Source organism: Macaca fascicularis, chromosome 13, assembly GCF_037993035.2.
Source record: "Macaca fascicularis isolate 582-1 chromosome 13, T2T-MFA8v1.1".
Lineage (NCBI taxonomy): Eukaryota > Metazoa > Chordata > Mammalia > Primates > Cercopithecidae > Macaca > Macaca fascicularis.
The window spans coordinates 8,814,987-8,839,604 of NC_088387.1; positions in this window are offsets into that span (position 1 = coordinate 8,814,987).

Consider the following 24,618-nt stretch of genomic DNA (forward strand, 5'->3'; position numbering starts at 1 on the left):
TTTTTCTCTCTCATAATTGCAGTACCTAGACTAGTGCCTGGTATCTAATAAGCTCTTAATGCATATATGATGAGTGACGGACTGGCGTGGATAGTTAATTTCTGGAATGACTGAAGTAAGTATAATCAGCTCACTTTAAAATGAATTTTTTCAGTGTAAAGTAGCTCTTTGGAAATTGAGATGAAGTTTGATCAGAAAGTAGGCAGAAGGTATGTGAAATAGTAGAAACTGTAGATGTGAGTAGAAAAAAGTGGGTGGCAAGGGATAAGGAAGCATCTAGGAGGTCCGCCCAGAATTCTGAGAAACAGACCAGACCATAATAAAATGGAACATAGAGAAAGGAGGACCTCAGAGCACAAAAAATGCAATTTTAATTTGATTTCAAGGCAACCTGAATGTTACTGCAACATCGGAAAAAAGAACAAACTTGGTCTTACAAACATTTTAAAAAAGGTACTTTTAGTGTAGAAATATTTTGAGAATGGCATATCCAGCTTACAGTAGCTATACAGAAGATAGTTTCAGAAGTGTAAGAGTGAAAATGTTTTAGAAATAAGAAATTTGTTTGGAAAATTTTATACAAAAATAACTCAGCCATAATTACTGTTAGGATGGATTTGAAATATAAAGGAGAAATGAGTGAAAGATGTTCATTCTTTCATTCATTTCATAATATCCTGTGACAGGATGGAGCAGAAACAAACAAACAAACAAACAGAAAATAAGAAATCCTTGCCTTCATTTACTGTACATTCTTTAGGGTAGACCAAGCTTGTCTAAACCGTATGCAGTCCAGGATGACTTTAAATGTGGCCCAATACAAATTTATAAACTCTCTTAAAACGTTATGAGATTTTTTTGGTGATTTTTTAAAAATAACTCATCAGCTATTGTTAGCGTTAATGTACTTTATGTGAGGTTCACGACAATTCTTCTTCCATGTAGCCCAGGGAAGCCAAAAGATTGGACACCCCTGGGGTAGACAAAAATATGAAACCCAAAACAAATTAAATTAAATTAAACATGGAAAAGAAAGGCTTGCAGAATCTTAGAAGGTTAGGTACGTGGAGGGACAAATAACGAAATGGAGACCGGGCAGAGGGAGCCGTGGTACTTTCAAGCACCACGGAGAAGATGGCATTGAAGTCTGAAAGAGGTTCTAAGTTCTTTACGTTCTCGAGGAGAGGGATACCGTCATACTTACAGAGAAACTACACGTCATAAAGGCTTAGGGGCAAGTCAAGTTCCTAACCTTTGTTTTAGAATTTTTCTTTGTCTTTATAAAATGTTATCAATGCTTTTCAATAATTGGGGGGAAGTTCATTTTGTTTTGTGTTTTCCTCAAAGGCTCAAGACATAGTTATGATTCTCTATGACTTTCCCATTGGTTTCTTTTTAAACTGTTTCCATTCGAATCAAATGTCCAGTGAGCAGCCGCTGTGCCCGGGAGGAGCCGCAAAGGGGAGTGAGTTTCCAACCGCAGGGGAAGGACAAATAACAGGGAAAGGTAAAGGCTGGAAGAATTTGAATAGGGTGTGAATTCGACAACATAAAACAAAACGTCACGGCCCTGCAGAAGAGAGAACAGTTAGGAGGAGCTGCAAACCGCTGACACAAGTGGGCGTCTCTGACAAGGAGAGTTCTGAAAGGCGTAGGTGGCGCTGCAGTTGGAGGAGGAATAGGAGCCCAGAAGTCCGAGCTTATTTGAGGAACAAAACACCCGAGGAGAAGCTGCAGAAGTAATTCACATACTAACGAGCAAAAAGCAATCAGTTTGTCCTTTGGCTAAATGTTTGTGTGTTTGTTTGTTTGCTTGTTCGGAGAGAGAGTCTCACTCTATTGCCCAGGATGGAGTGCAGTGGCGCCATCTCAGCTCACTGAAACCTCCGCCTCCCGGGTTCAAGCGATTCTCCAGCCTCAGCCTCCCGAGTAGCTGGGATTACAGGCGTCCCCCAGCACGCCCCGCTCATTTCTGTATTTTTAGTAGAGACGGGGTTTCGCCATGCTGGCCAGGCTGGTCTCGATCTCCTGACCTCAGGTGATCTGCCCGCCTCAGCCTCCTAAAATGCTGGGACTGCGGGCGTGACCCACCACCTTTTAAGTCTCCCACCGCCTCTCTCCAGCTCTGCTGCCGGGTCTGTGTGACCTCAAAGCCTCCCTCCGGTTCCTCAACTGTGGACCCAGAGGGTTGCTGTTCCTTAAGGTCCCTTCGATCCAGAAATTCCACTCCCTGCAATCCCGAGTGTCACTCTATCGTTGACAATTCAAGAAGTGGCATTTAAAATTTTAAAAATTATAGACAACCATTCCTCACAATCATCAGCCTTATATTCCACCATTCCACCATTTCAAACGTTTTAAAACTTTGCTTGATATCTTTTTGCTTCACACTGACAACCGCTTTTACTTTTTTTTTTTTCCTTTTTTACAGTGCTTAGTCTTGAGATTTCTCTGGCTGTGTAAGTGAAGTCCTCTGCGTTCTCATTTATTTCACCTTTTTTTTTTTTTTTTTTTTTTTGAGTGGATTTCTGGTTGTGATACTGAACTGTGGATATTTGACCTAAATAAAGTGCCAATTTGGAAAAGAAACATGAGGAAAAGGGAGAAATGACAGTCACAAATGAGAGTGTGCAAGTGCAGTGCTCGGGCAAGCAGTTCAGTCTCTGCTTTAACTGAACTGTTACGGAAAGACACGCCCTTTCACGACTTTCCAGTGCATTATTTTAAACCACATATATTATTAATATATAGTCAGTCATGGATTCTTCAAGAAGATGTTTTGAAACTCTAACATCTTAAACTTTGGCTTATATTGTTGTGAAGGTATTTATTCTTTCTTATTTTTCTTGAAAGCTTAGAGTTACTAATTGTTTTGTCATCAAATTTTCTGATTATAAATATCAAGGAGTCACCACCGTACACTACAGTTTCGTGGCATGGATTGTATTTTCCTTGTAATTCGAAGCTTGTAAATCACAAGGGCGTCAAAGGCCATGAGCTCTATGAACACCTTCGGACGACCACCAGATTTGGTTGCTACCATTGCTTTAAAAATAAAAGGTACGTAGTTCTTCCAAAAATTAAAAATGGAATATGATTCAGCAATTCCACCTCTGGGTACCTATTCAAAAGAATTGAGGCCAGAAGCGGTGGCTAGCGCCTATAATCCCAGCACTTTGGGAGGCCGAGGTGGGTGGATAATGAGGTCAGGAGTTCGAGACCAGCCTGGCCAATATGGTGAAACCCCATCTCTACTAAAAAATACAAAAATTAGCCAGTTGTAGTAGTGCACGCCTGTAGTCCCAGCTATTTGGGAGGCTGAGGCAGAAGAATAGCTTGAACCCGGGAGGCGGAGGTTGCGGTGAGCTGATATCAGACCACTGCACACTCCAGCCTGGGTGAGAGAGCGAGACTCCTTCTCAAAAAAAAAAAAAAAAAAAGAATTGAAAGCAAGGTCTCGAAGAGATACTACTACACTCATGTTCACAGAAGCATTAATTACAGTAGTCAAAAAGCGGGAACAACCCGCGAGTTCATAACAAATAATAAACGGAGAAACAAAATGTGATCTATCCGTACAATGGAATATTATTCAGATGTTTAAAGGAAGGAAATTCTGCCACATGCTGTGGCATGGATGAACCTCGAGGTCATTATGCTGAGTGAAATAAGACAGTCACAAAGGAATAACACTGCATGATTCCCACTGTATGAGCTAGTCAAAATCATAGAGACAAAGTAGAATGTGTCACCAGGGGCTGAGGAGAGGGAGGGATGGAAGTTACTGTTTCATGGGTACGGAGTTTCCGTTTTGCAAGATGAAAAAGTTCTGGAGATGGATGGTGGTGATGGTTGCACAATAATTCAAATGTACCTAATGCCATCGAACTGTACACTTAAAATGGTTAAAATCAGGCCAAGCACCCTGGCTCATGCCTGTAATCCCAACAATTTGGGAGGCTGAAGTGAGCGGATTGCCTGAAGTCAGGAGTTCTAGACCAGCCTGGCTAACATGGCGAAAACCAGTCTCTATTAAAAATACAAACAAACAAACAAACAAAAATTAGCCAGGTGTGGTGGCGGGCACCTGTAATCCCAGCTACTCAGGAGACTGAGGCTGGAGAATCGCTTGAACCCAGGAGGCGGAGGTTGTAGCGAGCCAAGATCGCCCCATTGCATTCCAACCTGGGCAACAAGAGCAAAATTGCGTCTCGGGGAAAAAAAGAGTTTAAATCACAAATTTATGCTAGTTGTATTTTACCACCGTTTTAAAAGTACTGATATAAAAGCACAACTCATCTTCCTAGGAGATGATAGTACTGATCAACTGCCAGTCCTTTCTCATGGCACACTGTGGTTGTTACTTTGTGTAAACACAGAGGCCGGGTAAATCATCTGTTGGACAGCACTGAGAGACAGCTGTCTCAGGTGAAGTGTTCCAGTCCCGTTTCCGGAGGCTTGAGAAGCCCTATCATGATGTTTTGACTCATTACCCTGAGCCTTCATCAGCTGATGAAACTAATTTTTTTTCATCAGCTGATTAAGATTCAAGGCAATGAGTCAAAACATGCCAGTAGTAATTCCCAACTGCGTTGAAGACAAGATGTTAACTTTTCCAAGCACATACATGCACGCAGACAGACACAAAATGAACCAACACAGCCTCCTTGCATATAGAAAAGTTCATTTTGTTAACGAAGGGAGTGACAATTACCACATACATCTAAAAGGGGGAAACAAAAAATTGGTTGACCAAACAATTGAATTGATTAATAATTTTAATAAGAGAGAAATGGCATGAAATCAATTCATGAGAGAACACAACTGGAGGAAAGAAAATAAAAATCACACAGGAAATTGCCATGCACAAATCTAAACGAATTCTAGGAAAAACCAAAATTCCTAATGCTTTGTGCTTCCTCTTGAATCAACAAATGCGCTTCAGAATGTTTTTGATGGCAACTGTATCTAAGCTTAAAGTTCCAGGAATTTTCCACAACTGTTCTGCATTCTGCAGACCTTTTGTCTGACTACAGAATATTGAGTTTTAGCAACAAAAGCATTTGATTGAATACTCTACCCCTTAATATCAGTTATATATGTATTTTAAATTCTATTAGGCATCCATTGGGAAACTACCTAATATTTGGAATGCGTTGCTTAACATGCTAACTGATCTTATTTTCGTGTGGAGCTCACTGTCAGGGAGACCAAAGGCATAGTGACAGTTATTGCTGCTGCAAGGATTCTATGGGGGTGTGAGCAGAATGGTTAATGGACCTGCCGTCAGGGGAGTTAAGTATTTCCTAAATCTGTTAATAATCCAGCATTCCAAGAGCCGAGGAAGATTGGACACAAAATCTTCTGTATATCAGCCTAGGTTTATCTCCTTCAGTAGTTTGAGTAAATCAACTTACAAGATCTGCTCTGAAAAGTGCCCCTCTGAAAATGTGACGAATGCTAAAACATGGCATGAGATGGTCTCAGTGGTAAACTGAAAGCAAACAGTTGACACTGGGAACAAACAATAACTGTGATCCTAATGTCTTTGAATTGCAACAACTGAGTGTGCAATGCTTTTAAATGCCAGATTCAAAACCAACCGAAAAGAGACCTGGTTCGCCCATAAACGATTAAGGAACACTTCTACCTACAGCCCGCTGCTGATCCACAGGCACTATGAAAGCTTTTCTGCTGGAATACTTTGTGAGAATTTTGTCCGAGGTTTTGGGGAGAGGGGAACGCATAGTACTAAAAAGATGTAAACATTCTCTTCTCTTTTTAACTGTTTTCTTTCTTTCTTTCTTTCTTTCTTTCTTTCTTTCTTTCTTTCTTTCTTTCTTTCTTTCTTTCTTTCTTTCTTTCTTTCTTTCTTTCTTTCTCTCTTTCTTTCTTTCTTCCCATGACGGCTGTATCTCTACTGTACCAGCGCCTGTCTGTTGCAGAAGAAACCATCACTGCTTAATAGGAAAGTAGTACTTCTGTTATGGTTGAGTTTAAAATATGCTTTTTAGAGGCATCATCTCTCAGAGACCAAATCATGCATGTGTTCAGAGAGGGTCTTAATTGATGCATGATTTACTACATGAAGCAAAACTTCGCTTGGACAGGCTGAAAGACTATGGTGAGGACGAGCCCTTTATACAGTTTTATAGGCCTGTCTTCTCACTGGGAACATACATTTACTAATTGTATAATTGGTGGCACAGTTCTTCCATCATAAACATTGTTATCAGTTAATTAAACTTGAAATGCAGCTTTGTTCCACAACATGTTTTGTCAGATTGTTTTCCTTATTTATTTATCATCATAAAATTTTACTTGGTGACTGGCAGCTTCTCAGCCCTCCAATAATAATATAAATCAAAACATAAGATTTTAGTCTTCATGCAATTTCCTTTTGGTCTGAAAATATGAAACCAGATGTTTTTGGCATGCTAAAGATGCTTTTCATCTTTTTTTAGATTCTTTCAGTACAGTCAAAGTAAATGCATTTTAAAACCAACTTATGAAAGTTAAATTCCCTTTGTTCATCTGTATGTAGTCTGGTTTGCATTGATGCCGTGGCATTGAGAGACCTTTCAGATAACATACTGAATGTCTTGGAGAAATTATACATGTGGGGCAAAAAGCTCAAAGGGCAACAGAAAGTGTATTAATAGTAGATCAATAGACCATGAACTGCGATTCACCAGAGGGTCTTACCAAGCAGCATGTGCAGGTTAGACAGCAACCAGTATAATCTTGACTATCTATATATTATCTGGGTGATGTGCCTAATTTGTTCACGTAGTTATCACATACTTGTTCCAGTTTGAAAATGTGGGGCCCATGAAAGCATAGCCGTTGGAATTTCCTGTGACAGTGAATCTCATTTCAGCAGATATTACCATCTATCTCAGCCTAAGGCTATCGCTAAAACATCTAAACATTCCCAGATGGAACCTACTTTGCTGATATTAAAGGGATTTAGTGTTAGTGGAGAGGCTTGGGGTCAGTAAGTAGGAGCAGGAATAGAGTGACACATGGGCTAATCTCATTTGTACATGGCCTCAGATTGCCATTACATCCCTGGGCTATCTTGTGGTTTGGGTATTGGAACTCTGAGGACAGACTGAAATACTTTGGGATCTTGGTGGGGTGGTGTATGGAATTATTTATAATCAGCTTTGCTATCTCAGCTTTGATGTGGTTGCCCCATCCTCAGACCCAGGCTTCACTGCATAAATTCCATGGCCCAGTGCACAGGACACTTCTACCTTTTCCCCCATCCCCAACGATCATGGCACCCTCTTTACTCATGAAGAGGAGAATTCTGCTACTTCGTATCCTGCTTGATTTTCAAGGAAGTTTTCTTAGAATTATCCACATACGCAGACTTCATGGACTTCCTTGTTACCCATTGCAATTGAGTTTCTATTTTCAGCATTCCACTGAATTTGCTGTGTCTGAAGTCACCAGTGGTCTCTTAATAACCAAACACAATGTGTTTTTTCAGTCTTCAACATCGTTAACCCCTGTGACACTGGCCGCTTGCTGCTTCTTCAGTGTATCCTCCCTTAGCTTACTCAGACTAAGTTCTTTTGGTTCTCCTATCCCTCTGACCTTCTTTCCTAATGCCTCCTGCTCATTCCTCTTCCTCTGCCTGACTCTGAATATTGCACAGCACCTCCCCGTTATCCACAGTGGATACGTTTCAGGACTCCCCGTGGATGCCTGAAACTGCAATGGTGCCAAACCCTATATACATTATATTTTTCCCCAAATGAACATACTTATGATAAAGCTTAATTTATACATTAGGCATGGTAAGAGATTAACAATAACAAATAATAAAATAGAACAATTGTAACAACATTCTCTAATAAAGGTTAGGTGAATGTGGTCTCTCTTTCTCTCTCAAATTATCTTATTGCGTGCAACATTTTGAGACTGCAGTGGACTGCAGGTAACTGAAACCTCAGAAATCAAAACCTTAGATAAGCAGGAATTGCTGTCTTCGGTAAGGTTCTGTTGTTGACCCTCTGACATCTTCGCTTCTCTTAATTTTCTGGGTGTGACACTGACTCCCTTCACTATCCATATGCTGATATCACCTATAATTCTGTTTCCCATTCATCTTGGTCCTCTTCTGAAGAGCACACTGTCTACCTGCTTAGTAGAAACCCACACAGAAAAGTCCCAAAGTCACCACAAATGCAGCATTTAAAAAAAAAATTTCCTGAAATTATTGCCTTTCCTAAATAGTCAAGCCTAATTAATATTACCCAGACATCCAAGCCAGAAATCGACTGAGCATTTATGATTTTTTCACACAAATTACTCACACATCCATTTGCTCACAAGCTTCACAACTGCCTTTGAATTATACAATGTTTAAAATAATTAGGAAATATTTGCCTCTCTGGAATTGGGTAAAATATTTCATTTGGATAAAGATTCTTGGCAGGCTAGCTTCAAGTTCTATAAACCATCACCTTCTCACAAATCTGACCTTGAAAGACACACAAAACATGGGAGATGTAAATTGGTAAAAATGGAGGAAGGAAAATGGCAAAGAGAGGCAAGGCACGAAGACAAGATAAAGGGCATTTCCCCAATTTCTTCTCCTCTTTTCTTATTTTGGAAAATGTTACTGAAATCCATCTGGTTATTCAAGTCAAAATGGTTTTGTTTCGGAGGTTTCTTTATTCCTTATTTCCTCCCTTTTCTTAGTCCTTAGGCCCAGTTGGATCATGAATGCTGTAGTGTCCACTTCCCTACCATCTTCCTAGACATTCTCAGTACTATGACCCACTTCAGGTCCTCCGGGGAGCTCACCTAACCTTGCTGTCTGGCTCTTCTTCAGTCTCCTTACTGCTCTCGGTGCCTTCCTCAGCACAAGAACTGCTTAAAATCCACTGATGCTGCCTCATTACTGTCAGGATAAAATCCACACTTCTTAGCAAAACAGGCAGGTCCATCATCTGTTTTGGTGCTTATCTCTACTGTCACCCAACATTTAGGTGTGCTGAACAATCTGTATTCTAAAAGCGCCATTCTGATTCCTACCTTGTCCCTGCTAATGCTCTCTAGTGTCCTTCTCTCTTGTTATTCTCCACCACCTGCTGATTAGCTCACCTCTATGACTCATCCCTTCTTCAAGCTGCCCCACCGTCCTGGTAGAACTAACTTGACCGTACTTTTTTTTTTTTTTAATTTCTCCTTAGGTAACCGTATTAGTCCGTTCTCTCACTGCTATAAAAAAAATACCTGCGACTGGGTAATTTATAAAGAAAATTAATGTTTTCTTTATATATATAAATTAATATTAATTGGCTCACGGTTCTGCAGGCTGTGCAGGAAGCATGTTTCTGGCATCTGCACAGCTTCTGGGGAGACCTCAAGAAACTTACAACCATGGCAGAAGGGAAAGAGGGAGTCAGCAATTCTCATGGTTAGAGCAGGAGGAAGGGGAAGGGGAGGTGCTGCACAGTTTTAAACTGATCTCGTGAGAATTCACTCACCATCAGGAGAACATCTCCAAAGGGAGGGTGCTAAGCCATTCATGAAGGGTCCACCTCTATAATCCAATCATCTCCCACCAGGCCCCACTCCAGCACTGGGGATTACAATTGAACATGAGATTTGGGCAGGAACACAGATCCAAACTAGATCAGAAACTTTTACCATCTTCCTATATCTTTGTCCCTGTAGCACCATATAACGCATCTGCATTCAGTCTCATCAACTAGACGAGAACTCCTGAAGTTCCAGAACCATTCTCTGGCTGTGTTTGGTGTTCTCATTCTTAGCACAGTGGCATGGAACTTAGTAGATTAGTATATAGTTCATGATGTCTGCTCCGACTACTCATGAGCATGGCACTCTGTGAACCACAGGCCTGTGAAGCAGGTTCACTGTACAGCAGTTACCAATCCCAGGCAATTATCCCACCACGTGGGGGATAGCAAAGTTCCTCACTACATCAACCACTAGGAAAAGGAGTCCAAACATTTCCACCCACTGCATCTTGGGCTGCAATTTATAACAGCTGCGTAAGTTCAGTGAAACAGAACGTTTATGCAACAAGGTAAGCGAAGCCACTTTATTACTCACAGACAGGCAGGAAGGGACAAGAGCAGCCTGGGATTCCTAGTAACCCAGAGCCCTCAAGGCTCAGGAAAGCTGCTTGAAGGGGATGGAATCCCATCTGCTTATGCCCACGTTGCACAGCAGCTGAACAACCCCAAAGGCACTCTACTGTATACCACAGGGTAATCTGGAATCACTGGGCTACAGTGTGGTAGGACATCCTGTTCTAGGAGGGGTGGGCACAGAGCCTAGGCTTAAATGACAGGTCTTTCTTATCTCAGGATGTTATATTCCCAGTACATTCTACAGTTGTGAGAGCTGCAAGCAAGAAAGAGAGGAAGAGCTGAGTCCTTCAGGCTATTTTCCAGCATTTGCTGTTAGAGCTCTGATCCCAGCTCCACTACGCAAAGGCCAGCATAACCTCTTTTTGCTTCTATTGTCTCTTCTGTCAAAAAATGATAACAATACAACATACCTAATGACACTGATGAAAGGGGACAAAAATGAGAACAATGGTGTGTCTGATGCAAACAGTGAGTGTTTAAATATGTTAGTTGTTATCATCAGCTTATCAGTGAGTGCTTATTAAAAAGGATTCGAAAAAGTACAAGAGGATATCAAGATGTATCAGTCCCATGAAACTAAGAATCATGCCTTGAGTTTCTTTGGGTCTGTTTGTTTTGTGTTTTTTTCCCTCCTCCATTTACTCAGCACAATGTCAAACTTAAAATCAGAATTGCATAAGTGTCGTTGAATGCTAGATCAAAAAGATAATAAATTGACGGGTTCAATTTCAGTTGGGGGGCAGATACAGGATCAGTAAACACAAAGAGGAAGAAAATTATCAAAAGTGGGTAGAGTCAGGGGCTGATCAGAGAGGAAGGAGACCAGAGAAGACCCCGGATCAGTGCTGAAGTAGATGTGGAAGAGGAAGCTCAGCCAAGTGTCCTGAGGTCATTGATCTGTGGGCCTTTGAGTGAAATAAGCCATTGTTCTTGTGAGGTACAACAGACAGGACAGTGAAATATTTCATTGACTAAGGAGGTAGTGAGAGGGTCCCCAGTCATTTTCTTTGTCCCTTTTCTTTACTGTTGTTCACTTCACTGAATTATTTGTTTTCTCAAAATTTCACAATCATGTATTAATTATCATAGGATATCTCAAAGTTGATGTTACCTCTTTGTATTAATACATGTACCTAGATTCCTACTTCCATAACATCCTCACTAAGCTCCTCCTCCTCAGAGATTTAATCTCTCCCTCTAGATGAAGTCATCTAGACTTCATTGTAGTTAAAGGAACTTTGGAAATTGAGCTCTAAATTTGCTTTCAGATTTTAGTAAGTGACTGAGGTAAGAGGACCCCTGTCTCCTGGTCATGTTAAAATGACCAGGTAAGAAAACTGAAGGTTGTTTGCTGTTAAGTAAATTAAATATAGTTTGCTTGAACTGTATTTATGAATTTGAAGCATGTTAGAGGACACCCTTGGGAAATCCCTGAGACCTTCTGATATTGAAATGGGAAAGGTTCCCTTGTCTCCCTTGCAGGGCGTGCAGTGGGAGTGTGGCTCGCTTCTTCAGTGCCCCACTACTCAAACCTCTAGGGGAGCACACAGGTGGGCAGGCTGTGGGGCTCCAACCCTATTGCAGTGTCTAGGGGTGAATGTTTACAGTTGAAGCCTCAGTGGGCATGTGTTACAGGGTGCTCTTTTAGTTTGCTGTCTACAGGCAGCTTGTGTTAACCAGTTCAATTAGACCCTCTATCTTGTCACAGGGACAGAGGGCTTTCTGTATCCCAGGTTCTTGCCTTAGTGTACCAGAAGAATTGTATCACACGTGGGCTTGGAGAATGAGTACAGAATTTTATTGAGTGGAAGTAGCTCTCAGCAGATGAGGAAGACAGAAGGGAGATGGTTTTTCCCGTGGGCCCCGGCTCTCCTCTAACTGCCTCAGTCAAACTCCGCCTTGTCCCGCCCGTCAATGGCCTGAGGGTGTGCTAGCATCTGTTGGTGTGCTCTTCTGCTGGCGTGCTCCCTTGACATCCTCTTGCCTTCCAGCCACTTGTGTCTTCTTCTGGTGATGTGCTCCTCTCAATGTCTGGCTGCCTGTGTTGTCTGTTGGCTAGGGTCTCAGGTTTTCAGCCCAGGATGGGGGCATGGCAGGCCAGAGTGGTCTTGGAAAATGCAACATTTGGGGTGAAAGCAGGAGTGCCTGTCCTCACTTAGGTCTGCTGGAGTGGAGCCCTAGCCAGGAACCCGCCTTTCTCTACCCAGCACTTCCCTTCCCAACTCCCGTATCAATGTAACTATACAATATGTTGTTGTCTTCTCATTGAAAACAGGCAAATTAGCAGGTTAACTGCTCTTTGTTTACTACAGAAAACACATGCCAAGATCAACTGACTTCATAGGTAATCCCTTTGCCTTCAAGTACCCACCCCAGCCCAGGAAGCCCATTCCTGCCCTGTAGAACAGTGGGCTAACAATGCAAACTACACTTCCCAGAAGCCTTTACTCACTGCTTCCTGTTAGATTCAGCCAATGGAAGCACTTACAGGAAATTAGAGGGTGGGTGGAGGAGGGGTGAAGCCATGGTATTCGTAATTCCTCCCTGTGTCCACAGGCTTTTCCAGCATGGGCTTTATCTCTTCTGGAAGTCTGTTCTCACCAAGCAGATCAGCCCTCAAAGGCCCCAGCTCCTGGACCCTGGTATACATGTACATATATCCCTTCTCTTTGCCCCTCCAACCCTTGTTGTGGTAATAGCTTCCTGCAGTTGTCAATGTCTGGATTGCTTCACTTTCCTTGTTTTCAGATCTTCTAATACCTCTGTAACTTGCTTTTGTATTAGACACCCATGATAAACCATCCGGGCATGAGCTGTCTTCCAGGCAGACTCTGACTGACATAGTCAAATCTGCTTTATACAGCCTTTGTGACCCGTATCTGATGTCTCTCCTTGGTGTGCACTTTGACCATGAGCTGATTTGCTGCAAGCACTTTAGAAACTGCCTTTTGAACTGGAGGAGAGAGGCTTCAAATTGCCTTTCTTCTTCAGTCTCGCTGATTTGAGGGTCTCTTTGTCCAGGGTCCATTGAGGCATGCCAGACAGAAACTGCTGAGAACGGGCAGGGGGTGTGCAGGCTGCTTGGTTCCTTGGATTCTGATGGTCTTTGATGGAAGGTAGTTTCTCTCTGATGAAATGTTATTTTGAATACTATGATCTTGTGGCAAAATAATGCTGTCATCATCTGCGTAAGTTTGCTTTCTTCAGTAGCATTGCTGAGGGATGTTCAGCATTTTTATCCTACAGTGCACAGCTTTCAGGAAGAAAAACAAACACCTAAAGAGAAAACACACACGTGTTTGGTGGCAACCTCCAGATATCAAGACCTGGGTCACTGAAAGAGGTAACTCCATATTGGTTATAGTGAATTATAAGTGGTTTTTAAATAGTCAGTTGACTGCCTTGTCTTCCATCAGACCTACATCCCATCAATTTTCAATGCTGCTCAAAGAGCGGTCTTTCCAAAAGCCACGTCTGATCACATTTCCCAGCTTTAAAACCTCTGTTGTATTTTCATAGCTTTCAGGACAAAGACCAAATATTTCAGCATGGCGGCATACCTCATACTTCAAATATGTAATTCCTGCCTTTCTCTGTAGCCTCCTGCCTGCTATTTCTGTCCACCCCTCTTATTCCCTCTGGCATCCCAAAGTTCCCTATATCTACCATATTTTAAAAATATCGATCATTTTGTGTTTGGTGATCTATTTTCCCTCCTTTCTTTCTTTCTCTGACTCACCCCTAGTCTTTTCAGGCTCAGCTGACATGCCACCTAACATCGGCCCCTGCCTGCCTTCTGTCCTTAGCCCTATCTGGCACAAAACCAGCCCAAGGACTTCTGTAGGAACTGCTGCATACGCTACACTTTACACAGTGTGGAAATCATCTGTTTTCCTGACCAGCTTCCTTGGCACACTAGCCATCTTCTGGGCAGGGACATCTTCTTGTGCTTCCTCATTTGTGTCAGCATGTAATGTAACCGGCTCTTAATACATGCTCCCACCATCAGTGCATAAGAGTTCCAAACGCTCCGCATTCTTATCAACTCTGAGTATTCTCAGTCTTTTTCAATGTTAGCCATACGAAGGCATGTGTGGTATTTCATCGTGGTTTTAATTTGCACCTCCCTAGTAACTAATGATGTTGAATTTATTTTCACATACTTATTAACCACTTATATATCTTCTTTTGTCAAGGGTTTGTTCAGGTCTTTTGCTCACTTTATTTTTATTTTTATTATTGATTTGTAAGGGTCTAATGAACACAATTTTTATGACTTGATAAGTACATATTGGTTTGGCAGAACTAAGAGAACTTTTGTCACAGTGTCTCTGAAATTTTGTTTTTACTTCTGTATAACAAGCAAAATGTGGCATTATTTTGAGTTATATGAATCACTGACTTTAAAATAATCCTATATTATATAAAAAGGAGAAATTCCAAATAATATCTGACTACAAAATATTGGTTTGTTATTTAGCACACATTTACAATAAACACATGATGAAATTTGGATTTTTCTTTCGGGAGGATCAAAATGTAACTGATAATCACAAAATAATGTGCTTCTTCAGAAAAAAGAATTTACTCTAACTAAAAATATTCCTATCACATTTTGGCTAAATATACAGTGGGAAAACATGACACTAACCATTTTCTACCAAAGGAATTTGTATCTGAATTATTTTTTATAGGAAATGGATATGTTTATCACAGAATCTGAACACACCATACAGGTAACAGAATTGGTCCTTAATGTTTTGATCATTGCCAGAACAAGCACATTTCCGGATTTATTTATTTTTTTCCCAAAAGGTTGAGTAAGACATAACAAATACTGCCTGCCACAGGCATGGCGTGGCGGTAGGTCGGATACCTGGGTTATATAAATCTTTACACTGAGCGTTTATGACATTTCAACTTAGAAGTTCATTCAGTTTGATGATTGAGGCAGCAGGCAATTATGACATTAAACAGTTCGCAGACCTTAACCCAAGACCCAAATGGTTTAATTTTTTTGATGGCTGACTGCCTCTCCCGATGTGCACAGACCAATGCAGAGCTTAAAACCCTCACCCATCTTAATTGCCCCTGCTTTGTTGCAAGCACCACTGACTGCCTTCCAGTTCCAAATGTCTTCGGTTATTAAAAATTATCAATAGAAAGTAATAGAAAGTAATCCAGACTTACACTGGCGATACAATTGGCCACATATGCCCTAGTGGAGCATAAAATAAGAAAGATCGTTACTATTACTACCCAAGTGTCATACGGAAGAACATACTTTAAAAGTGGATCACATTGTGCCCGTTGAGTCAATTATTTCTACTTGCAAAGACAGGGCTTCTTCCTGAAGAGGACTTTCCTTTCTTAGGTAAAGACACACTCATAGATTCAAATGTATGTATTCAAATGTGATTGAAGAACACACTTGAAAGATGCTACTCACCAGAGTTGCCAGATTGGGGGAGAATATAAAGTGGAATTTTATCTAGTGATACCATATTTGCACCTACTAATATTTCCTTTGTTCCTGAACTCACAGCAGTTAGTAGGTTGGCATCATATCAAATTTCTATCATTTTCACAGTTTTCTAATATTGAATCGATTTTTCAGTACCACGTAGTAAATGTAATCAATGTTGGCTGTGAACTCTAGGTAGCAGCAGTAGGCCTCTAGAAAGATAACTGAAGGTTTAGGGCAATGCTTTTATTGAAGCAGATGGGGTTAGTGAGTGTAAAATATTTTAAGAAATGCCTTCTACGACCATTAAAAATCCCTGACATGAGAGTTTGAAATGCTTATTGGTTACCTGAGATAGATCAAGTTCACATCAACTCTTTTATTTGGGGCTTGAAATATATTTTACTAGTCACAGTGCTAGAAAAGAACATTAAAGATATTTTAGTTAATTTATTCTTTCCTACCATCTGCAGCATAAAGCTATTTTCAAAAACATATAGAATACTTTTACCATAAATGTAGTTTCCTTAAAGAATCTTGACAGTATTTTGTCAATAAGTTAATTTAAAAAGTGGGGTTGATATTTCTCAAAATCATATCCTGTTTCAACCCTCCTGAGACAAATTGTCTCACCCCCAACCCAGCTTACAGTGTTAATCAGTACATTTGCAATTGTATTTTGAATCCTTCTGTTGAAAACAAGGTAGTCTGTGTTACTTGTCAACAGAGGTTGCGTTTGTCTTCTTGGAAAGCCATTTGGTTACCCAACGTATCCTTCTCATTACTTGGAAAGATCAGTTTCAATCAGAACACTACTGATTCTGGGAGCTAGTCATGATGGTGAGCAGAGGTGAGTGGAGATAATTGGCAGCTGTATTGGCCCAAATCCCCTTCTATGATGCTAGAACATAGGTCCTTGACCTTGAGGACTTGATGGTTTCTTTGCTGAAGAGGTAGAACATTCTATATAACTTTATCACTCAAAGCAAAATTTATAATTATCAGCAATTAATGGATTTTAATTTTAATTTTTACCTTTTTTTGAGACAGAGTCTCACTGTCACCCAGGCTGGAGTACAGTGGCATGATCATGGCTCACTGCAGCCTCAACCTCCCTGGCTTAGGCAGTTCTCCCACCTCTGCCTCCTGAGTAGCTGGGACTACAAGCATGTGCCACCATGCCTGGCTAATTTTTTAGTTGTTTTGTTGAGTCGTAGTTTCACTATGTTATCCAGGCTGGTCTCAAACTCCTAGGTTCAAGCAATCCTCCCTCTCCCAAAGTGCTGGGATTACAGGTGTGAGCCACCATACCTGGCCATGAATGGAGTTTAGAAGGTCAGTGATTATTTTACATCAAAAATTTGTACTTCCAGGGAAAAGGTTAAACTTTCTTCAGATTCTAGGAGGTTAGGAAACTCAACCTTGTATGGTATTCACTGGGTGTGCTCCATCTTAGTTCCCACAAATGTACGATGTTATTGTCTTAGGAGAGATTTGCCAAAACATAAGTGTCTGGTCAGTACCAGTGGTCAAGCATGAACCTCCAGATCCCACAAACACGTGTCCATTTCACTGGATTCCTTATCATTTATCCTCTATCCCATCTCTCATCTATGTTCCCCCAAGGACTTCTTCTTATCAATCTCTTACCGCCACTTCCCACAGCTGTTATTATTTATTTTCCTTTCTGTCTCTTGGCCGAGATTCTGAGTGCCTCCATCTTTATCGCTGTGTATCCCTCAGCATGCAGAAGAAAGTCCTGACACAAGAGAGTTAATAAAGTCTGAATGAGTGAGTGAGTGAGTGAGTGAATGCATGAATGGAGTGTCCAGAGATGATAAAACCAGCTCATTTTCCCTGAGGACCCAGAATAAAACTAATCAGAATACGTAGATAAATATGGTGATAAGAAGGAGATTAAACTGGGAAGCTAGGTATCTTAATGAGGAGTGAGTCAAGGAAACTAGCACAGTTATAGAAACAACTCACTGTCATTTATTTATTATTTATTTATTTAGAAACGGGGTTTTGCCATGTTGCTCAGGCTGGTCTTGAACTCCTGAGCTCAAGTGATCCTCCTGCTTCAGCCTCCCATAGTGCTGAGATTATAGCTGTGAGCCAACGTACCTGGCCTAACAATTCACTGTTAACTACCTGGGCTTCTAATTTACTCAAAATCTCTGCCCTGAAAATCACATCTCATTAAAAAATCCATCCTTCCTTGATGTGGATGAAATCTGGCCCTGCCACTTTCTGCCTCCCCACTGCTACTACCCCCACCATATTCTGGGCCATTGCTGTACCCACCAAAAGCTCTGTTTGCTGCCCAGCCCACAGTCATGAACCATGTTGCTTCCTTCGTTTGGTTCTTCACCTTCCTTAGACATCCTTCTTTCTGCTCTCCACCTACTAAATAATATTGCTGTAATAGCATCTTCTAGTAAGGCCTTAGTATGTTTCAGGTACTATGCTAAGGGCTTCACTGAAGTACTACATTTAATTCTCATAACAACCTATGTCAAACTATTTTGATCCTCATTTCAAAGTTGAGGCATCTAAAGTTTCAAGAGGTTCGAAGTCACGCATCTTATTCGTCCTTCTCCAGCTGAATGCAGGTGGCATTTCCTATGGGAAGCCACTTGGACTCACAGGACCAGGTAGTCGTCTTCCTGGGGCTGCAGGGCACACGTGTCACTGTCGGGCTGTTACCTGTATGTGCCTTGCAACTCTATATTTCTTGAGGATAGAATCATGCTTTATGAATCATTATAATCTTGGGACCAAGAACAGTGGTACTTGGCAAGGGCTCAATATAATTTCTTTTGTTTCGTGTTTTGTTTGTTTTTTTATTACTTGGTTAAATAATAACTAACTTTTGGTCCTTGACTCGTGGTCTTCCTCTCCACTCTGAGTCCTTCTGGACAATACATTCAACACTCATAGGCTTCAACTTTGTTCTCACACCACCAATCTCCAAGCTAGGATCAGGCAACCCATGTGCTTTTTCTGCTTGTACTTTCCAAGTGACAAACAGTGCTAATAAAAGCCTTTCTTAAGCCTCTTTCCTAGTTTAGATCCACACACCAACAGGCACATGGAAGAAGTAGTTAACAGCACAGCTCCAGAGTCACACTGCCCAAGTTCCTATCCCTGCCCTGCCTTACAGGTCTGTGTCACTGGGAAAATCATTGCCCTCTCAGAGTCTTCAAGCCCACATTGATACAGAGGGGATCATGAAATGGCCTACCACATAGGAATGGCGTGAGGATTAACTGAGTCAGTAAATGAGGCATCTATACAGCTTATATAGACTCATACACGTGTGTGCATACGTGAGTATATAGTTGATTTTCATTATTTGTGGTAGTAGCAGTCACATTTTCATCAATCAATACAAAATTTTGGTTTACACACTTTAAAAAATCTATATTGTTGATTCATTTTGCGTTAAACTCACAGCCAACAGCACCATAACTTACGCTGAATGAGGCTCATTTAATACACATATTTTCTCCACAGGGCGCATCACAGCCATCTCACACAGGAACACTGGAAAGCACCTCAGCACTACAATTGAGGGCCATTTTAAACAGCAACATCTCCATCAGAAAGCCCTCAGACTGGAAAAATGTGTTACTACATAGATTGTGAAAAGGACACGTATTCAGGGAGCTGAAACAAGACCATTGTCTTGTTCAGCCTTAGCTGAGGACATACACATTGTGCAACTCCAATTTTTTGCCATTCTGTGTATGTCTACAAATGAATTTAAAAGCACCAAGAGACAGATTTGAGAGTGTTACATTAAGTCTAGCTTAAAGCTGCCTCCTTATATATGTTAAGGTTATCCTAAAGGTTTCTCGGTGCATAGTGAACTGTCGCCTAACTGGACGTGTAAACAGACTATCACCTAATCTTGCAATAACTGACTGAGTCTCAGCCAATCACAGCAATCGTACTTCAACCACTCACAGGCAGTCAACTGTTCACATCATGTTCAAGTGAGGCAAACGCTGCTAAGCTGTAACCAATCCAGCTGTTTTTGTATCTCCCTTCCATTTTCTGAACATGACTTTCCTATTTCTGCTCATAGATCCTCTCCGACCACACAGTAGCATGGGTCCTCTCTGAACCTATTCTGCCCATTTCATGACTCCGTTGCTCAATTAAACTCTGTTAAATTTAATTTGCCTGAAGTTTTTCTTTTAACAGGAATTACAAATCAATTTTAGCCAGTAGGTGAATTTGCAAAAATCTGATTCACGATGAGGATTGACCCTATATACCCACGCATACATTACCAGGTACTTTCTGAGCAGCAGGATCTCTGTAATTCTGGTTCCAGCCCTTCTTCTACCTTTGCCTTCACCACCTCTTTTTTGTTTTGTTTTGTTTTGTTTTTGAAATGAGTTCTCACTCTGTTGCCTAGGCTGGAGTACAGTGGCACAAACACGGCTCACTGTAGCCTTGAACTCCTGGGTCCAAGCAGCCCTACTGCCTCAGCCTCCGGAATAGCTGGGACGACAGGTGTATGCTACCATGCCCGAATAACTTTTTTGTAGAGACAGGGTCTCACTGTGTTGCCTTGAACTCCTGGGCTCGAGTGATCCTACCACCTTAGCCTCCCAAAGCTCTGCAATTACAGACATAAGCCACTACATCTGGCCTGCCCTGACCATTTCTTGCAGCACCTGGTTCTATCAACCATCCCTGTCCTGTAACTCCGGCACTTCAAACATGCTCAAACCTTTCCCATGTGAAAAAAAAGAGAGTGAGACAGAGAGAAAGAATTCCACATGCACTTTCTCACTCTTACGTCCCCATTTCTCTCCTCTCCTCTTTACTGAAAGTTCTCAACAAACTGTTCTGCTCTCACTAACTCTAGTTCTTCACCTTTCACCCCTACTTCAAACCATCATGAACCAGCATGTGCAGCAGCCACAATACCGAAACTGCTCTTCCTAGGACCACCAGCCACCTCCTCACTGCCCAGTTCAATACCTACTTTCTCGTGCTGACTTTTCTGGACAACTTCCCCGCATTTGACACTTCCGGTCACTCCCTACCTTAGAGACTCCTGGAATCCATCAGATCCTACCACACACTGCTGCCTCACACTTCTCGGGGTGTATTTTTGCTGTCATCTCCCTGGATTGCACTTCTCTTCCTGCCTCTGAGATGTCATTGTCCACAGGCCTGTAACTCCTTCTTGCTTAAATGTTCTCCATGACTTTCAGTGTCTGGATGGTGCCCATATGTGCATCTGCAAACTCATCACAAGTTGACTCTCTTCCTTGCCTGGGCTGATTTCTCCTCTGACTTCAACTCCTCACCTATCCAATACCTAAACAGATGTTAAGATTCAGCCTGGTGTTGTATAAGATTTAAAGTTTCTCTCAACGTCAGGACACAACACAAAGACACTCAGAGGTGAGAAACAGAATTTGTTACCTACAGCTCCAAACCAGAGCAGGCTGTCAGCAGGGCCACACAGGGGCTTGCAAAAGGGCAGGGTAAGAGCAAGCTGGGGCTGTCAGACAGCTTATATATGGCAAACGAGGTGGGCTTAGCTGGGTTTCCAGGCTGCTTGTGGGTTCACTAATTTGAATACTTCATTGGGTTCCTAGGCACTGAATCTGTCCCTAGTTGTCTGGCACCTGGCCCCAGGGAGATAAACGTGGGTGCCCAGGAGCCCCAGAGGGTGAGAGCCCAATAAGAAAGGTGGCTGAGGTATGGACTCAATCAGATGCCAAGAAGGATCTGATCAGTCTCTAGTCAGGGCCTCAAAACCGGGTCAAGACAGCATTACAAAAAACAACAGTATTACAACAGGCATCGCCGCTGCAGTGTGACTGAGAACTTCCCGGAGATCCAGTGTCCCTTTCCTAGGTACTGATTTACGCTTGTCCACTTACGGGTCTGTCTCCCTTACTTGGTTGATAGCTGCGATGGCAAGAATGGTGTCTTGTTAATCTTTGTACGCCAGAACTCAGCACAAAGAAAATGCTTAATATTTTCCGAATGGATTAATAAAAGGTGAAAAATAGAGAATCAAAATCTTAGAATCTAGAATCACCTAGATCTTAGAAAAGAACACCTATGTTTAAAAATATGATCTTTTTGGAAAAAAATATCAATATGCAGAAAATGCAAGAACCAAGCACAGGCTCTAAAGTGAAAGTTGGTGTCTAAGTGAACTAGGTATTAAGTTGCTATGGGAAAAAATTAATTCATTCGAGGAAAGATGAGAAGGGTATAACGGAGATTAATTAAAATTTAGTTTATCAGATTTTTCTCAGGAGATTGGCAATTTAGTCAGAGGAAAATCTTATTTAAGTGCATAAGTATATTTCAGCTTATAAGTGGGATGCATGATAAAATGAAAACAGAATATCAGTGTATGTTAAGTAGTTACCATTTTAGAATTTGAAATCCTCTAAAATTCTAAGACTAGAAAATAAAAGTCTCAGGCTAAAAGTTTGCAGCTATCTCCGTCTGATGAATACTTAAAATACCAGATGCATAGAATCACTGTTGACTTTCATGTCCGTAAAGCTGACGGACTCTAGTTGGTATTCATCTCATCTTTGAAAACCCATGGGATTGCTCCATCCGGGCAGTTTTCTGTTCTCTTGGATTTCTTCCTATTCTCTGGCTGGTTTTGTTTTGGTTTAGGTATCATTTTCTGGCCCCTCCTCCTCTACCCAAACTCTAAATTCCTAAGGAATCCATCCTGGTCCTCATTCCTTTCTTAATCTATATCCTCCGTCAGATAACTCACCTACTCTCCTGGCTTTAATGCAAATTCTCTGTGCCATCAACTCCCAGTTTCATGTCTGTGTTCCCTAAAACATTTTTGCACAGCAAAGAAAACAGTCAACAGAATGAAGAGGCAGCATACAGAATGAGAGAAAATATTTGTAAGTCACTCATCTGAGAAGGGGTTAATATCCAAAATATATAAGGAACTTAAGCAACTCAATAGTAAGAAAACAAATAACCCAATTGAAAAATAGGCAAAGGATCTGAATACACATTTCTCAGAAGAAGACATTTAAATGGTCAATAAGTATATGGAAAAAAAATGCCCCAAATCATTAGAGAAGTGCAAATCAAAACCACAATGAAATATCACCTCACACCTGTTAGAATGGTTATTATCAAAAAGATAAGGAAGTGATAAGAAGTGATAGAGAAGATGAAGAGAAAAGGGAATCCTTGCACTCTGTTGGTGGAAATGTAAATTAGCACAGCCATCATGGAAAACAATATGGAAGTTCTTCAAAAAATTAAAAATAGAACTTCCATATGATCCAGCATTTCCACTACTGAACGTATATCCAAAGGAAATGAAATCAGTATGTCTAAGAGATATCTGCACTCTCATGTTTATTGTAGCGCTATTCACAATAGCCAAGATATGGAATCAACCTAAGTGTCCATCAACAAATGAGTAGGTAAAGAAAATGTTACGTATACACAACGGAATACTATTCAGCTTTAAAAAGAGAAGGAAATCCTGTCATTTGTGACAACATAAATGAACCTGGAGGACATTGCGCTAAGTGAAATAAGCCAGGCACAGAAAGACAAAAGCTGCATGCTCTCACTTCTATGTGGAATCTAAAAAAGCTGAACTCATAGAAGCAGAGAGTAGAATGATGGTTACCAGAGGCTGGGAATGGGGGCAGTGAAGGTGGGGAAATGCTGGTCAAGGGATACAAAATTTCAGTGAGATAGGAGGAATAAGTTCAAGAGATCTATTGTACAATATGTTGACTATAGTTAATAACAACGTACATATTGTATTCTAGAAAATTGGCAAGAGAGTAGATTTTAAGTGTTCTTACCAGAAAAAAAATATATAACTGTGTGATGTAATGTATATGTAAATTAGCCTGATTTAGCCATTTCGAATGCCATTTCGAATGCATTCATATTTCAAAATATTATACCATATCAAACTGTATGTTTGATATGATATGTACATACCATAAATATGTACAGTTTTTACTTGTCAATTTAAAATTAAAATTAAATTAAAACTCTGAGGAAATAAGGGTAAAGTGAAGAGAGCATACACAAATTTACCTATGGGAGAGAGTACTGTGCTGAGGTCACCTGTCACCTCGATCCTAGGTGTCCCACTCCCCAGAAATGAGAAAATGAGGTCTGATACTCACCTCTAAATTTCTGAAGTTTAGCTTTGGGAACTTCTCTGTAGTAAGGGGTTGATACATAGTAGCTACATAGGAAATCATCAGTTGGATAAATTTTTTCCCTGCTAATCCTACTGTCTCTGAGATCCCAGGGTCATTATGAGTGACTAACAATGATCTTGGGTGATGACTGGAAGGGGAAGCAGAGTCTGGATGAAAGAAGGTTGCTTTGTGAAGTGCTGTGGGTAACAAGGATGTGATGAAGTAAATGTTTGAAAATATATTTAATGTGCTCTTTTCTAAACAGGAAGCAAAAGGACTATCAGGTAAGTGGCCTTAGTATTTTGGGTAAGAGCAAGAAAAATATGCTCTGGTGTATGATAAGTCAATTATAACAATAACAGAAACCAGCATTTGTTGGGATTTCCTCTATCCTGGCACCACCGTTGCACTTTATGAATGTTGGCCTATTAATCAAACCACTGTGTGATGGAAGCTGTGACCACCAGAGATCCCCTCTTATCATGCTGGTTATGGACAAGAAGCTGAGCAGGAAATTAGAAAGCCAAGAACAAACTTCTAATCCTAACTCCAGTCGGCTGTCGGTGACTTTGAATGTATCAGGCAATTTGTCTATTAGCTTCACTTCTCTTTGTAATTAAAGCTCTACAATGCAGCCAGGTGTGATGGTTCACACCTGTAATCCCAGCACTTTGGGAGGCTGAGGCAGGAGAATCACTTGAGGTCAGAAGTTCGAGATCAGCCTGGGCAACATAGTGAGATTCTATCTCTGCAAAAAATAATACAGTTAGTTGGGCGTGGTGGTGAATGCCTGTAGTCCCAGCTACTCCAAGAT